Source organism: Mobula hypostoma, chromosome 7 (genome assembly GCF_963921235.1).
Source record: "Mobula hypostoma chromosome 7, sMobHyp1.1, whole genome shotgun sequence".
Taxonomy (NCBI): Eukaryota; Metazoa; Chordata; class Chondrichthyes; order Myliobatiformes; family Myliobatidae; genus Mobula; species Mobula hypostoma.
The window spans coordinates 115846073-115864031 of record NC_086103.1 but is presented as its reverse complement, the minus strand read 5'-3'; the positions used below and the strand labels follow the sequence as shown (position 1 = coordinate 115864031).

The 17959-nt window shown below is 42.3% G+C and overlaps 1 long non-coding RNA gene across 1 annotated transcript; it reads right to left on the bottom strand.

Annotated features, from left to right (window-relative positions):
• Nucleotides 1-1365: 1365 nt before the first annotated feature.
• LOC134349112 (uncharacterized) lies at nucleotides 1366-6049 on the bottom strand. Its single transcript, XR_010018589.1, has 3 exons — nucleotides 5999-6049; nucleotides 4562-4623; nucleotides 1366-1402 (listed from the first exon to the last, which is right to left on the bottom strand). It is a non-coding gene; the product is annotated as an uncharacterized LOC134349112 (long non-coding RNA).
• Nucleotides 6050-17959: the final 11910 nt, after the last annotated feature.

Genomic DNA, 17959 nt, shown 5'->3' with positions numbered 1-17959 from the left:
GAATGGTGGGACAGACATGCAGACAACACTCTCCCAAAAAGTGATGTCTATTTGTGCTTTTAACAGCTGTCTGATGAGAGTTCAAGAAATTCAGATAGACCACCCACTGAAACTGAATGTGATCTGACTAAGCAGCTCAGTTAATCAAAATTAAATATTTATCTGTTCATTCTCTTCCCTTCCACCCTTGTACTGGGATGGCATTTTGCATTATTTTTCCTCCAATGGCATTCACAGGCTTACATTGATTGATCCCCTTCCCTCCCCAGTAAAAGTGTTGCTGTACTGTGTCCCTGTTCTTTTTGATCACCAAGAAACCCTGAGCTCTTAAATCCCATTGCGGCAATCATTTCCCTTGTTGTTGAATCCTCCTACTCTTGGTCTTTCTTTGTCCAGCAGATGGGAACTATGGGGTGGAGCATATAGGGATGTTGTACTATTTTACTATACCCTGCTTTAGGATAAGGCTCCTCCTTTCAAAAATCAATTTGTGTGACATGTGACTTGGCATATCTGGCAGCCAGTGAAGCATGGTAGGGAGAGCAGATCCACAACGGAGGCAAGTGACAGTGTTCGGAACTATGAGAAAGGGCAAAGTTGGAGATGAAAGAAAGGCTATGGGAAGTTGTGCAGTGCTGCTTTTACCAAGTTACTGAGATAAAGGAGGAAGGAGGAGGGTGCAGGGTAGAGCTGTAATTCATGGCCATAAGGAGTTGAGCTGAGCCCCATTCACACCTCGATAAATAGTTATTTTGAATTAAATGAATCTGGTAATTTATTTACCAGAATTGACGCCAGATAAACTTGCCATCAAACTTTTCAGATTGTCATTAAATCCTAACTGCTATGGTGATGTTATTAAAGAAAAAAAATGCACCTTTCTTGTTGGCTAACACCTTAGCGATTGAAGCATGTGGGGAAGAGGAAATTAGGCCCAAGTAAAAGGAAGTTATTTTGGTGCAAGGGTGAAAATCAGCCCTACGGGCATCCTGTGTAGAAAGGAGGTGTACCATTCATGAAGCGTTGCGAAACAGTATGAGCAACCACTTTCACACTGAGTATGGTGCTGTTTGTCTGAGGGAAAGAGAGTGGATATAAGTGTCCGAGTGGAGCGGGTCTGGATTCGGTGGATATGCTGCATTCACTGTCAGGGAAATGTCCTCTCTCCTACTCCCCCTGGTCTGGTACATGAATGAGCAAAGCCTTTCTATTGGTGACTCCATGGACCAAAAGTTCATGTCAGGAGGGCAATTAAGAAGGGTTCCTCACTCACCATTCTCTCTGGCGCCCCATGTCCCCAGCCACTGTTAGCAGCCAAGGATCTCAACGTTTCCCTTAGCGGAAAGCAAGATAACTGGTGGTCTTGTGAGATCCCTGGAAGAAATGGGTAGCTTAGCTCATGCTGGATGGGGGTGGGGGAGTGTTGGAGGGAAAGAGGGCAGAAAGCAATAGGTAGAAAAAGTTAACACATGTCTGCCATTCCATCATGGGTAATTTATTATCCCTCTCAACCCCATTCTCCTGCCTTCTCCCTGTAACCTTTGATGCCCTGACCAAATAAGAACTTTCAATCTCCACTTTAAATATTACCCAATAACTTAGCCTCCACAGCAATGAAATTCACAGATTCACTACCCTCTGATTAAAGAAATTTCTCCTTATCTCTGCTCTAAAGGTACATTCCTCTATTCTGAGGCTGTGCCCTCTAGTCCTAGACTCCCCCTCTGTAGGAAATATCCTCTACACATCCACTCAACCTCGGCCTTTCAATATCACTGGGCAAAAAATATTTTGCTTCCTCAATACTTTGTGGTGTGTCTAATGGATTTTGGGCTGCTGATCATCAAAATAACTATGAAATTTCCCTACTACACACCACTTTTCTAAAATCACCTATATTTGTTATTTCAATTCATAATTCGATGCAATTAAAATGTTGCGCAGAATGTAAGCTGAAAAGTGTTCTATCTTGTCCAGGCATGCTTAGGCAGGCAGATGCTGCATGACAGGACGGGTCTTAGAAAGGCTATAAATTTCCATGAGACAGATGTTTCCCAAAATAACTGATGCCAAGATTAAGGAAGACATTTTTGTTGGTCCACAATCAAACAAGTCATCAACGACAGAACTTTCAGTGGGACCAGAGAAAACTGTATGGAATAATATTCAAGGATGTTGTTGAAAATTTTCTTGTTAACTACAGAGCACCAAACTACATGCAGCTGGTTGACAACATGCATACCAGCATACAAAACTATGAAGTGCAACATGTCATTTAGACTTCTTCTCTGCAAATATTGTCACTGTCAATGACGAGCACGGTGATAGGTTTCACCAGGACATTTGTGGTTCTGTAGAAACTGTATCAAGGTAACTGGAATCCATCAATGCTGGCTGATTATTGTTAGACACTTAAGCAAGAAGCTTCAGGTACTGAGTACAAATGAAAATTATCAACAAAACATTTTAGCTGAGTTGAATGATTGCAAAGTATCAGCACTGTTATACAATTAAACGGATTATATTCAATGAAAGTTAATTTCTTGTTTCTCCAAATTCCTACGTGATACAAGTAGTCTGAAATTATATTTGTGTTCTACTTTAGCTGGTCAATCATAAACAACAAAAAAAATTCTGAGGAAGTAATACATTCAAAAAAATTTGTTGTCCAGTGTACTCTTTACCTCCTTCCATGCTAGTACCTTTCCTGCAATACCATCTTGTTTCGCAGCCTCCTGTGCATTACCTCGTCAAAGGCTTTCTGAAAATCCAAGTAAACAACAACCACCAATTCTCCTTTGTCTATCCTGCCTGATATTTCCTCAAAAAGTTCCAACACATTTGTCAGGCAAGAATTCCCCTTAAGGAAACCACGCTGACCTCGGCTTATTTTATTATGTGCCTCTAAGCACCCGGAATCTCATCCTTAATAATGGACTCCAATATCTTCCCACCCACTAAGGTCTGGCCAATTGGCCTATAGTTTCCTGTCTTTTGCCTCCCTCCCTTCTTAAAGGGTGGCATTTGCAATTTTCCAGTCCTCTGTAACCATTCCCGAATCTAACAATTCTTGAAAAACCACTACTAATGGCTCAACAATCAGTTCAGCTTCTTCTTTTAGAACTGTGGCGTGTGGTGCATGTGATCCAGGTGACATATCTACCTTCAGATCTTTCAGCTTCCCAAGCACCTTATCCTTAATAATCACTTCCTCCCCCGATACCCTCCAATTTCTGACATGCTGCTGAAGTCATCCAAAGTAAAGACTAACGTAAAATACTTATTAAGTTTATTCACCATTTCCTTGTCCCTCATTACTACCTCTCTACTGTCATTTTCAAGCAGTCTGATATCCACTCTCTCCTCTTTTACTCTTTACATATCTGGAAAAAACTTCTAGTCCCCTCTCTGATATTATTCACTTGCTTATCTTCATGTTCCATCTTTTTACTCCTTATTGCTTTTTTCAGTTGCCTTATGTTGGTTTATAAAAGCTTCACAATATTTTTTGCTATATTTTATGCCGCCTTTTACTTCTATGCTGTCTTTGACTTCCCTCGTCAGCCACAGTTGTGTCATCCTCCTGTTAGAATACATCTTCTTTGGGAACTGTCTATTGTGTCCCTTCTGAATTGCTCCCAGAAACTCCAGCCATTGCTCTGTTCTGCTGTCATCCCTGCTAATTTCCCCTTCCAATCAACTTCGGCCAGCTCTGCTCACATGCCTCTGTAATTCCCTTTCCTCCTCTATATACTGATACATCTGACTTTACCTTCTCCCTCTCAAACTGCAGGGAGAATTCTGTGATATTATGATCACTGCCTCATAAAGGTTCCTTTACCTTAAGTTCCCTAATCAAATATGATTCATTACATGGCACCCAATCCAGAATTGCTTTTCCCCTAGTGGGCTCAGTCATAAGCTGCTAAAAAGCCATCTCATAGGCATTCTACAAATACCTTCGCTTGGGATTCAGCACCAGCTTGATTTTCCCAACATACCTGCATATTGAAATCCCCCATGACTATTGTAATATTGCCCTTTTTACATGCATTTTCTATTTCCCATTATAATTTGTACTCCATACCTTGGCTGCTGATTGGAGGCCTGTACAGTATATTATCCCCATCAGTGCTTTTTCTTACCCTTGCAGTTTTCTTAACTCTACTCACAAGGATTCTACATCTTCTGATCGTAAAGTTAGTAATGTTCCTAATGTTTCTTTCAGTCTGTCCATGTCCGTTGAGCATTGTTGTGATTAAAGGTCAACAGTGGAAGCATTTCCTCTACACTAATATAAATTTTTAAAATCCAGCGCAAGTTATCAGTCTCCGCTTTTGCGATCAGGCACTTGGTAAAGTTGAAACGCACCATCAAGGCAACAGAGAACTGTTAAACTAGTACTTAGGAAGTTCTGATATACAAACCCTTTATTTTTGTGTTATCCCAGTTCAACAGTACTCTTATTACACAACCCTTAAATATTTTTATCAAGCCATACATTTTTTTTATAATTCTATAGGTGAATAGAGTTCAGTCATTAATGAAATGTGTACGTTACCTTGAACTTTCCACTGATGCAGAAGCCTCCATTTCAACAACAGCGGCAATTCCTCCCTGAAACTGCAGTAAATGACTTTTAATATCACAATGAGCATGTGTTTAGACTGCTTCAAATTGAAGCAAAAGCAAATTGTCTGCATCAAAATGTGTCTGCAAGTTGGTCGTTAATTGATTTTTACATTTGTTAAAATAAAAATATTCTATCAAAAATGGACCAGCTTCTTTAAGCATAAATTGAAATTTGTTGTTTATCTTGAGATGGTTGCCACAATTAATTTTTCTTTTGCAACTCAGCTAATGGTCCATGGACAGCCTCAGATAAGTTACTATGCCCTATTTACAGCTTCTCTAATTTTGCTTCTGCTTTTAGTTCAGTGCCAAAGACTAAAACTTTGGGATTACTTTCCACCTACATCTGCAACTCTCCAAAGCATTTAATCCAAGATGTTTCACTCTCCTTTGCATTTTCTCTTGTGTACAAAAAAAAGCCTGTTAGCTTTCAGGCATCAGATGCTGCCTGCAATGAAGCTGGAAAGGCCCTTTTTTTTCCATATGTCCTCTTGCCTGCACCCATAAGACCAACATTGTCAGGCACACACCAGAGCGGGGAGCTAGGTAGGACTGTTAACGTTAAGGTTTCGCTGAACAGTGGTGAGTGCAGACACTACCATCCTGCAGGAAGACAGGCACTCCAATCCCAATATACACCAAATGCTTCAAGGTCTATGGAGCTAGATGAGACTTCAAATGTTGAAATAATAAAAAAAGCAGCTGGCAGAATTCAACAGATTGAGCAGCATCTGTGAAAATAAAGGAATAATTTCCAATTCCAGCTGAGACCCTGCATTAGGGCTGAGGGTGCAGAGGGATATAGAAGCAGAAGGGAAGGGTGAGATGAAGGTTGGTAGGTGGAACCAGGTGGGGAAGGAGGGGGTTGTGTGGAGTGGAAAGAAATGATGAACAGATGGGGGAGGGAGGGGGGGAGCGCTGGGGCAGAGGCTGACTGATGTAAAATGGAAACGTAGGGAAAGATGGAAACATATGAAAGGATTCAAGGTCGATCTGGCAACTGGTGAATTGCGAAAGCTAACATTGCACTAGAACTTCCCAGTCATGACATGTTCATTCCTGTTCAGCTGGTCATTATTAGGAAAGACTGTTCATTGAAGCTACTAAGATGATGTACATTTGTTTTGGTGGGCTTTAGCAGGCACTTTCATTGCCAATCAGACACTTAACAGAAGCTGTTCCAAATCAATTCAAATCCTTTTCTAAAACAAAGTCTTGTACTAAAGATGGCCTAAACTGGGCCTTGAGATTCAAAACTCCACTTTGGACTTTCGTGTCCAAGGTTCGTGCATAAAATTAGTTTCCATCTCCAGCAATTATTCAAAATGTTTTACAACATTTCAAAATGCATGAGGTTAATCCATACAGGAAAATGCAGGCAGCAAGCTGTAGTCACTGCAGGTTGTCTGGATGATAGACTATGTCCTTGGCCTCAGCGGGTGAAGGATTTCAGCTTGCCTCCTATTTGCACTTCACAACATCGACCAGTGAGACCCCTACTGGAGATTGTGCAGACGTGCAGGTACCTTCTCTGGCATGGAGCCTGCTGCAAGGAATAATTCCCAACATAAACAGAGGCTGATGCCAGAATAATGGCTCCTTGCCTTTAGTGTCTGTGGGACTGACTCATAGCAAAGATTCAATTCCTTCAGAAAGTATTTACAATTCTCCATTCTTATGAATGTTACCCTTTCACAAGTCTGCAAGATTCACACCTCTGAGGAAAACATAGCAGAGCATGAAACTGCAACTCTACCTTCTACTCTTGAACATAAGAGTCATAATGTTATTTTGAAGCAGATAAAAAGCACTTCCCATGTGTCCCCAGCACAATATTAATGCCAACGCTTTTCATGTGGTTAAACAGTCACTCTATTAGCAAATTCTTGAAGTGGTTTCGACAGCTCCCAGAGTGTTCCATCTATGTCTGGTATGAATACCACGAGCATGCTTCACAAACTTCCCATGCGTTTCTTCCCTGCACCTGTTTGCAAAAAATCTGGAATTAACATGTGTCAGCAAAGACATTCAGATGACACAGATGCTTGTGAGGATGGCAAAAGCCAGTCATCCCATGAAGAGATCTGCTGTACATTCAGTGCACTGGTTGGACTCTAAGGGAGACGTTTTGACTTTGTAATTATGTAAGTGGATGTGAGCAATTAGCAGTGCGGAAAATAAAGCTTGGGAGACTTCTGAAAGGGGCTGCTTGTTTACAAAGAAAAATCATTGAAACTGCCAGATAGAACAGTCTACATCAGTGTTGGTCACCAGTGATAGAACAGTAGCAGGTTTACATTAGTCCATTTATATTCTGCGTCAATCAATAAGTTGTATTTGTTATCTGTTGCGCACTGTTTCATTTACAAGATGCAAGACTGCATAAAAACAGTAGGAATTCACAAATACTAGAAGAGAAAAGTACACAGTTGTGCACTATGCAGCTTCTTTTCCTAACAATCACAGATCATTCAGCCCATTCTGTTTGTCCCAACCTAACCCCACCTGCCAGTATAACACCATTGCCCTCTCGCTCATGACTTTTGAAACAAAAATTCAAGTTATTTTTTAAACATGGTAAAGATTTTTGACCCCAGCTTTACTTTTGACTCCACAGCTCAGGGAAGTAATTCCTCTTGATTTATTCTATCTAGAGTCATATTTTCTCAGTAAGTTGAAACTAAATTGGTCAGAATAATTTTTAAATAATGGATTAGCAAGCTCTGGGGTTTAACTATTGGGATAATCAGAATTCTAACTGGAGCAGCCTGTGAAAAACTAGCAGCAAGAATTGGGAGTCTAAAATTGAAAGGATACTTATTTTATTTCAGTAAATCAGAGAATTGGCAGCAATGAACTTGTTTGCACAATTCATTTATTTAGCATCTAAGATAACTACTTCAATTCCCACTTTCCCACATTTAAAATTTCTGTTTTTCAATCAACAAACTAATTTTCCCTTTGAAGAAAAATACAGTTTTTTAGTCAACAGCAACTTGTGCTGGAGTACTCCATGGGTACTCCGAGGAAAATCTGAATTTTGACCTTCCTCCCCTTTGCTCTTTTGTATTTACCTTAAATCTCTCCAATTGTACTCCTCCTCACTTTATCAGGTTGTCGTTAACTTTCTGAGCTTTATGTGTTTCTTTGAGACCACCAACTCTCAAAAAAAACAAAAAGTTTCTTAGCAGGTTATATTGTACATTAAAAAAATGGAAGATAGCTCCGAGTTTCCAGTGCTAGTTTACTTCCAGTCACAGGACACATTAGCAAATCTGAGCCATCAGAAAACCATGTAACTAACATGTCATCCATTTGCCCCAACATGAACAGGTAGCAAGTAAACTGACATTACTCAGCTATTTTTGGGAGTGGCTGTGTTTGAGTTGTATTGTGATGAATACAAGTGTTGTGGCTTTGGTTCAGAAGGTTTCTTAGAGAGGAGGCTGATCAGGTGTGGTTTGCCTTTGATGTACTGTTCCTGGGAGCTGGGATATCTGTTTGGGCCGTGGCAATGCTCCCACTACAGGAAGTGGGAGATCAGGGAGATGCGCAGTGCCCCTGATGACTTCATCAGTGGGAAGCGAGCCCAGCTGCAGCCCCTGATTGACCATGTGAAGCAAGGTTGTACGTACTTAGGATTGTCCGGGACACAGAGAACAAGAGGTTTAGTGAAGTGGTCTCACTTATGGGATGGGCTGCAGAATAGTTGAGTGACCACTACAATTGAACTGAATGATTTTATTTCTTACATCCTTCACATACATGAGGAGTAAAAATCTTTATGTTAAGTCTCTATCTAAATGTGCCACGTGCAATCATAGTAATTTATAATAAATAGAGCGGTCAATGTAATATAGAGTACACTCAAATCAGCGTGAGTTCATCAGTCTGATGGCCTGGTGGGAGAAGTTGTCCTGGAGCCTGTTGGTCCTGGCTTTTATGCTGCAGAACCGCTTTCCAGATGGTAGCAGCTGGAGTAGATTGTGGTTGGGATGGCTTGGGTCCCCAGTGATTCTACAGGCCCTTTTTACTCACCTGTCCTTGTAAATGTCCTGAATCATGGGAAGTTCGCAACTACAGATGTGCTGGGTTGTCTGCACCACTCTCTGCAGAGTCCTGTGATTAAGGCAGGTACAGTTCCCATACCAGGCAGTGATGCAGCCAGTCAGGATGCTCTCAATTGTATCCCTGTAGGAAGTTCTTAGGATTTGGGGGCCCATACCAAACCTCCTCAACCGTAAGAGGTGAAAGAGGTGCTGTTTGCCTTTGTCACCACTCAGCTGGTGTGTACAAACCATGTGAGACCCTCGATAATATTTATGTCAAGGAACTTAAGGCTGTTCACCCTCTCAACTCCAGATCCATTGATGTCAATAGGGGTTAGCCCGTCTCCATTCCTCCTGTAATCCACAACCAGCTCCTTTGTTTTTGTGACATTGAGGGAGAGGTTGTTATCTTGACAGCACTGTGTCAGAAAGATGACTTCTTCCCTGTAGGCCACCTTGTTATTGTTTGAGGTAAGGCTAATCAATGTAGTGTCATCGGGAAATTTAATTAGCAGATTGGAGCTGTGGGTGGCGATACAAGAGTGAAGGGGAAGAGCCAGACAATACAGAGTCCCCCTGCGGCCATTCCTCCCGGCAGCAAGCATAGCCCTTTGGATAGCGTTGGGGTAGCAATGACCTATTAGGGCACAGCAGCAGCAACTTTCAGGTCAGTGGCATGGTGGCCAGCTCTGAGGCTCAGCAGGGAACGATAAAGTCATAAACACAAGGAAGTCTACAGATGCTGGAAATCCAAAGCAACACACACAAAGTGCTGGGGGAACTCAGGAGGTCAGGCAGCACCTATGGAAATAAATAAACAGTCGACGTTTCAGGACGAGACCTCTCTCCAGGATTGAACAGGAAGGGGGAAGACATAAGAATAAAAAAGTGGGGGGGGGGGAAGGAGGCTAGCTGGAAAGTGACAGGGTGAAGTCAGGTGCGTGGGAAAGGTAAAGGGCTGCAGAGGAGGGAATCTGATAGGAGAGGAGAGTGGACCGTAGGAGAAAGGGAAGGAGGAGGGGACCCTGGAGAAAGTGAAAGGCTGGGAGAAGAGGTGAAATGCCAGAGTGGAGAATAGAAGAAGAGGGGAGGAGGGGAAAAAAACTTTTACCAGAAGGAAAAATCGATATTCATGTCATCAGGTTGGAGACTACCCAGACAGGATATAAGGTGTTGCTCCTCCACCCTGAGGGTGTCTCATCTTGGCACAAGAGGAGACCATGGGCCAGCATGTCAGAATGAGAACTGGAATAGGAATTAAAGTGTTTGGCCACCAGTAAGTTCCACTTCTGGCAGATGGAGCAGAGGTGCTCAACGAAGTGATCCCCCAATTTACGACAGGTCTCACCAGTGTAGAGGAGGCTGCATCAGCAGCCCTGAACATAATAGATGACTCCAACAGATCCACAGGTCAAGTGTTGTCTCACCTGGAAGGACTGTTTGGGGCCCTGAATAGAGGTGTGGGAGGAGGTGAATGAGCAGGTGTATCACTTTGGCCACTTGTAGGGATAAAGTCAGTATCCCTACCGACTATTGCTCTGAGAGATAGTCAGGAGGTCGCACGGCAGATTCTTTGGCCACGAAAGAGACGATGGGATGGTGTGTTGCCTCCCAGGTGCCTGGGTGGAGCATGTCTCAGGGTGGCTACTCTCCGGGAGAGGGGGAGTAGCTGGAGGTTATGCTGCCTATTGGCACCAATGACATCAGTAGAAAGGGGGGAGAGGTCCTGCACAGGGAGTTAAGAAACAGGCTGCAAAGCATGACCTTGAAGGTGGTCATCTCTGGATTACTCCTGGTGCCATGTACTAGTCAGGGCAGTAATAGAAAGACAGAACAGATAAATGTGTGGCGGAGGAAGTGATGAAGGGGGTGGGGTTTCAGGTTCTTGGATCACTGCAACCTTTTCTGAGGCAGGGGGTGACCTGCACAAATGAGTTGCACCTTAACTGCCTAGAAAGTTCGCTGGTGCTAATCGGAAGGGCTTGAACTAGCTTTGTCGGGAGATGGGAAACAGCACCAAGTTAGAAAGTGGAGGGATTTAGTGGAAGGTAGATGTCATGAGCAGTAAGGACAGGAAAGAACTGGGTAATAGACATACATAATGGGAATGTCATGTTAAAATATGTTAAGAGTATTACGGGTAAGGGCAATGAACTTAGAGCATGGATCAGCATGTGGAACTATGATGTTGTGGCCATAACAGAAACTTGATTGAGAAAGGGATAGGAATGGATGCTTAATGTTCCAGAGTCTTAGAAAAGAAAAAGAAGGTAAAAGAGTGGAGGTGTGGAGAGTTGCACTGTTAATCAGGGATAATATTTGATAATATTACAGCTATGCTCAGAGTGGACACAGTGGAGGGGCCATCCACTATTTGGATGAAACTAAGAAAGGTCCCCTATTGCAAGTGCTGGATGTCTTGAGCAACTCACACAATGCTGGAGGATCTCTGCATTCAGGCAGCATCTATGGAGGGGAATAAACAGTTGACGTTTTGGACCAAGACTCTTGCAATCACACCAATAGGGTTATACCACAGATCCCTCCAACAGCCAATGGGATATTGAAGTTCAGATATGCAGACAGATTAGGGAAAGGTGTAAGAACAACAGCGTGACTTCAACTTCCCTTATATAGAAGCTTTGACCAGGCTGAAGTTATTAGGTGCATCTAGGAGGGTTTCTTAAATCACCACGTAGAGAGTCCAACAAGAGGAGGGGCCATACTGGAGAAACCTGGCCTGGGAAGCGGAATTAAAATGGGAGGCCACTGGGATCCCACTTGTAGGGCTCCAAAGAGTCCTTCCAGGTGAGGTGACACTTCACCTGGTGGGGTCATATACTGTGTCTGGTGCACTCCGTGTGGCACCTTGTATATCGGTGATATCCAACATAGATTGAGAGACCACTTCGCCAAGCATCTACCTCCATCCACCAGAACAAGAGGGATCTCCTAGTGGCCACCCATTTTAATTCCACTTCCCATTCCCATTCTGATATGCCCATCCATGGCCTCCTCCACTGTCAGGATAAGCCACACTTAGGTTTGAGGAACAACGCCTTATATTCTGCTTGGGTAGCCTCCAACCTGATGGCAGGAACATCAATTTCTCAAATTTACAGTAATGTCTCCCTGCACCTTCACCGTTCCCCATCCCCTTGTCCCTCTCTCATGTTATCTCTTTGCCCACCCATCGCCTCCCTCTGGTGCTCCTTCCCCCCACCCCCGCCCTTTTTCTTTCTTCCATGGCCTTCTGTCTCTTTCACCGATCAACTTCCTAGCTCTTTGCTTCATCCCTCCCTCTCCAAGTTTCACCTATTGCCAGGCAATTCTCTCTCCCCTCCCCCCACCATTCAAATCTACTCCTCAGCTTTTTCTCTCCAGACCTGCTGAAGGGTTTTGGCCCAAAACATTGACTGTACTATTTTCCATTAATGCTGCCTGGCCTACTGAGTTCCTCCAGCATTTTGTGTGTGTGTTGCTAAAAAAGGCAAAATACCATTTAATTGAGTAACAAATTATGTATTTAAATGAATTTCAGAACAAATCAGAATACTACCAATACTACCACAGCACTATAAAACTGTAATTCCTAATAGTTATCAATGGAGGAATTCATCCAGTGTATGCTGGCATGTTCCTTTAATTGACTGTGAACATATCAGCACAGTGTAAATTCCTCCGAGATGCAGCACAAAGCGTCATAGGAAGTCATTCCTGCCCTGTGGCCATCAAACTTTACAACTCCTCCCTTGGAGGGTCAGACACCCTGAGTCAATAGGCTGGTCCTGGACTTATTTCATAATTCACTGGCATAATTTACATATTACTATTTAACTATTTATTACTTTTTTCTACTACTATTCTATTACTATTTATTATTTCTATGACTATTACTATTTACTATTTACTAATAGTAATATTACTATTACTATTTCTATTACTATTTATTATTTCTATGACTATTACTATTTACTATTTACTAATAGTAATATTACTATTACTATTTCTATTACTATTTATTATTTATGGTGCAACTGTAACGAAAACCTATTTCCCCCGGGATCAACAAAGTATGACTATGACTATGACTACATGCCCTACAAGTCCACTGGGAATGAATTGTCACTGGGGAAGGTGAAAGCCCTCTTTCTCCTTTCTCAGTACGGTTTTAGACAACAGTATCCCATCTCTGGTTGGCTTCTACTGGGTTTCAATCAATAACCAATCCCTTTGGAAACATTTGTTAAGAAACTACTTGGGACTGGAAATTCAGAAGAAAATGATAAATAATGAGACAGAGGTTATGTCCCTGTTTTCAGTGTTTCCATTCTTTGAATAAAGCACCAACCTGATGAATGTTTAAGATGTCCAAGTTAAATGTCAGTTATGAAGCTTTTTAAGCCAGCAATCCCTTGAGCTCTTAAACTCCAAGAGCTGGTGAATGGAAAAGTAAGCTCACGTTGTTGTTGGATATTTTGTTTTACAAATATTGTTTGAAGTTGATTCAAGTTATGTCCCAGTTCGATTTTACTTACTTTCAATAATAGATGCCACTTGCAGTTGTTTAGGGTCTTAATGTCTATTCTTTGCACTGAAAGATTTCATTTTATTTTCTGTATTGGTGAGGATGCTGAAGGTCAAAATGAAAATTGGGAAAAATAGATCAAATATTTGCATACTTGTTAACTGGTATTTCAAGAGCTTGAAAGCTGCTACGGCAACTAAGAATAGTTTCAGTTGGCAGCCTGGCAGCATGGATGGTGGTGTGTGTACGTTCCCTCCAGAGGGTGACGCATTCAATTTTGCTGCTGCTTTTTCAGAGCTGGGTGGAGAATTAGCTGATGTTAACGGGTCATCCTCACCAGTACGGGAACATTGTATATCATCTTCCCTCACCACAGCAGCACCTGCTGTTGAGTAATTGCTGATCAATGTCTTCAGAGTTTGTGGTTCACTTTGTCCTTGCCAAGAATTTCCATATTCAAGATCAATATATTTTACACTTACTCTGTATAACTTATCCATTATTTTATTTTCTTCTGTTATTTATTTCTATTAAATCACTGCCACGTCTCCTTTGGAGATAGGACATAAAAAGCACCAGAAATTAGATGACTATATCTAAGATACCCCTAGGTATGTTTATTTCAGACCAATTTGCATTAAGTGAATATTTGAATATATATATATATAAAATTCCCGCGCATCCTGAATCAAGCTTCTGGATAGCACCATGTTTTATGGTGAGTGGTCCATTACATAAAGAAGACAGATCTCCACAAAAAGGGACACTTTTTGTCAGGATCTCTGCCCCACAGGTGTAAACACTGATATGAAGATTACCCTGGCATACACTGAGAGATCGATGTTCATCTATGACGTGGTGGTTATTACTTCTGGAATCTATCCAGTGATCATTCCTGCCAGCTCTTCCCGTGATTTCTCTCTTTCTTTTTCCCAGAAAATGCACAAGATTGGCTAAAGTCCAGTCAAAAATACCGTGTCCAATTTTGGCACAAATCACTACTGTAAACCACCCCAACAGTGGTTCAATGTGGATTTTGTCAATTATACCTTTAAAACTTTTAAAATTTTCCTTTAAAACTGCATCAATTCTCTTAAGTACACAGTCAAGCAGTTTTATAAGAAAATTGGCTGGTAGGTTGTTCCAAGCATCTTGGAGAACTTGCCACAGTTCTTCAGATTTTGGCTGTCTCAATTGCTTCTGTCTCTCCAGGTAATCCCAGATCCCCTCGATGATGTTGAGATCAGGGCTCCGTGGGGGCCCTACCATCTTAAACCATATAAAAAATCCAGGGGGAAGGGGCACCGGAGGTAGTGATAGGCAGGTGAGGAAAAGAGGTGAAAGGGCAGAGTGGGAAATAAAATAGAGGGAAGGGGAGGGGAAGGGGAAAAAATTACCAGAAGTTGAGAAATTAATTTTCTTGCCATCAGTTTGGAGGCTACCCAGACAAAATATGAGGTGTTGCTCCACTTTCCTGAGAGTGGCCTCATCATGGCAGAAGATGAGTATTGAGGCCAGTCCTGAGTGGGGAAGTCTGACGTTAGGCATCAGCCCTGTTAACTTCCCTGAACTATCATTTATTTATCAAATAAAAATCATTTATTTTCCCGTCATCTGGACTCCTCAAAAGTTGCTACACTTCACTTAACTCTCCCTGCAGGAGATCCAAACCAGCAACCCAGGCTGTCTATTTCCACACAATTAAAATGGCGGATCAGCCTCAGGATAGAGGGGCGTCCATTTAAAACAGAGATGTGGGAAAATTTCTTTAGCCAGAGGGTGGTGAATTTGTGGAATTTGTTACCACAGGCAGCTGTGGGTGAATTTAAGGTGGAGATTGATAGCTTCTTGATTGGACATGGCATCAAAGTTTACGGGGAGAAGGCCGAGGAGTGGGGCTGAGGAGGGGAGAAAAGGATCAGCCAGTGATTGAATGGCAGAGTAGACTCAATGGGCCAAATGGCCCAATTCTGCTCCTATGTCTTGTGGAATAGGTTTATGGAATCTTAAGAGGAGGCCATTAACCAACATAACAGAACAGGATTGGGGATTGGAATTGAAATACAGTAGTTAACCACAAGGAAATTTCACATTTTGTAGGTGGAGCTAAAGTGCTCAATAAATCTAATCCTTCTTCATTCTTTAGGACCAGTCCCTCAGTAAAATCAATTCCTTTCTTTGAGGACGTAATGCCGGGTTAGACACTCTGATGCAACACATGAGTGGAGGAAGTTGAGGAGTGACTAATAGAGTATCTGATATTAGAAGAGGCATAGACAAGATTATATTGTCAAAACCTTTTTCCTATGGTCAGGGTATCAAAGCTTTAAGATGAGAGGAAAGGGAAGTGAGGGTTAACTTTATTTGCACAGATGGTTGATATCCGGAAAGCGCTGCTATAGGAGGGGGTGGAATCTGATATACTTACTATATTTCAAGAAGCATTTAAACAGACACTTAATTGGGTGAGGCATAGAAAGATACAGTTCCAATGCAGGGAAGTGGTATTAGTGCAGATAGGGAAAAAGGCTGGGATGGACGTGGTGGGCTGAAGTACTTCTGTGAAATACAACACTGCCGTTCTATGGCTCCAGTGAGCAGCCAAGTGGGCTGTCGCTGAAGTTTTTCTATCAGCTACCTCTTCAACGATGGATACGTCTTTTCCTGTTGCCCCCAGATCCATAACCCACCATGAGTGAACCATAACGATTCCTCCAATAGGAACGAGTTTACTCTGCCCAGTTGAATAAAGAGCCGCACAGGGCATAAGATAATCCCAACGTATGGTCTGTCAACATGTCAGATGTCTCAGATGATAAATGAAAGTATTCTTTTTTAAAAATATGATAATGCTTTTATGATCTGTGGCTGTGGACATGCTCCACACTTCTCAGTATCCTTTCCTCTATCCCCTTGTCTTGCTGTATTTCCCCAGATTCACTCACTCACATGTCTTTGGATTGAAATCCATTTGCCAGTTTACTACCTATCCGATTGAATTGTTTATATCTCCCTCCAGCTTCTTCACTGCCAATCACCCAGACAAAGTTTGAATTATCTACAAAACTCTTTATCATAACCCAATTGTTAAGTATAAAACAGTAATATATATTACAAAAAGCAAGGGACCAAGTACTCAAACTTCAGAACCTCACCCCTGACAACCTTCAAATCACAAAAACAATTATAAACACAAGAGGTTCTGCAGATGCTGGAAAGCTTGAGCAACACACACAAAATGCTGAAGAAACTCAGCAAGTCAGGCAAAATCTATGGAAGGAAATAAACAGTCGAAATAAACAGGTGAAGGAGGGGATAGGGAAAGACGTGCTTAGTGGTAGGATCCATTTGCAGAGGGCGGAAGTTATGAGAATGATGAGGCTTGTGGAATGGTAGGTAAGGACGAGGGGAATCTTATGGCGCTGGAAGGATGGGCTGATGGCATAAAGGCAGATGGGCAGGAAATGGAGGAGATTCAGGTGAGGGCAGCATCGATGATAATGGATGGGAGATCCTGTTCTTTGAAAAAAAGAGGACATGCTTCATCCACCCATGCTGAGTTCATCAATTTCATCAACTTTTTCTGCAACTTCCACCCTGCCCTCAAATTCACTTGTCCATTTTCAAAAGCTTCTCTGACTGGTAAAACAATATTGTTACTGAAACAGCGATGAAGAATCCTTCTACGTCTGAGTACAATGGTGTTCCTGAGTCTCCACCTGGGACTTGCATGACTGACAGTAGTGAAAACTGAGAGGAAGCTACTGACATGATGAAGGAAACCCTGAACACCACCTGAGATGGAGGCCCTTCATTGCTGCCCGAAATGCCAACTGTGTAACTGGCAGCAAGGTCTTATCAACAGATTCTAAGAGTATATGACCCATTCTCATCGTCACTTGCCTACAGATGTTCTTTGATTGGCGCAAACAACTATCTGCTGGAGTAATGACAGCCGATAGTGAGTTGAAACATAAAGCAGCACATAGGTTATATCCTTAGCACATTTGAAACATGAGGGTTTGAGTGACCATAAGACATAGGAGCAGAATTAGGCCATTCAACCTATTGAATCTGCTCCCTCATGAAATCATGGCTGGTTTATTTTCCCTCTCAACTCGATTCAACTGTCTTCTCCCTGTAACCTTTGATGCCCTTAATAGTCAAGAACCCATTAACCTCCACTTTAAATAAGCCCAAAGACTTGACCTCCACAGCTGTCTGTGGCAATGAATTCCACAGGTTCGCCATCCTCGAGAAAAAGAAATTCCTCCTTATCTCTGTTCTAAAGGGATGTCCTTGTATTCTAAGGCTGTGCCCCTCTGATCCTAGACTCTTCCACTACTGGAAACGTCCTCTCCCTGTCCGCTCCATCTGGGCCTTTTAATATTTTGTAGGTGTCAAAGAGATTCCCCGCCCCCCCCAATTCCTCTAAATTCAAGAGAGTACAACCCCAGTGCCATCAAACACGCTGCATACATTAACCCTTTCATTCCCAGAATCATTCTTATGAGCCTCCTCTGGACCCTCGTAAAATCCAGCACATATTTTCTTTGATATGGGGCCCAAAATGGCTCACAATACACCAAGTACAGTCTGACCAGTGCCTCATAAAGCCCCAGCAGTGCTTTGAGATCTGAATGAGTGTGGAACAAGGCACAGCTGTACTTCCTCCTAGGTTTTCTTCTCTCCTGGCAGCAGCCCAGCCCTCATCCTGAAAAGGCTCCTCTTCACGGTCGTGTCTTAATTT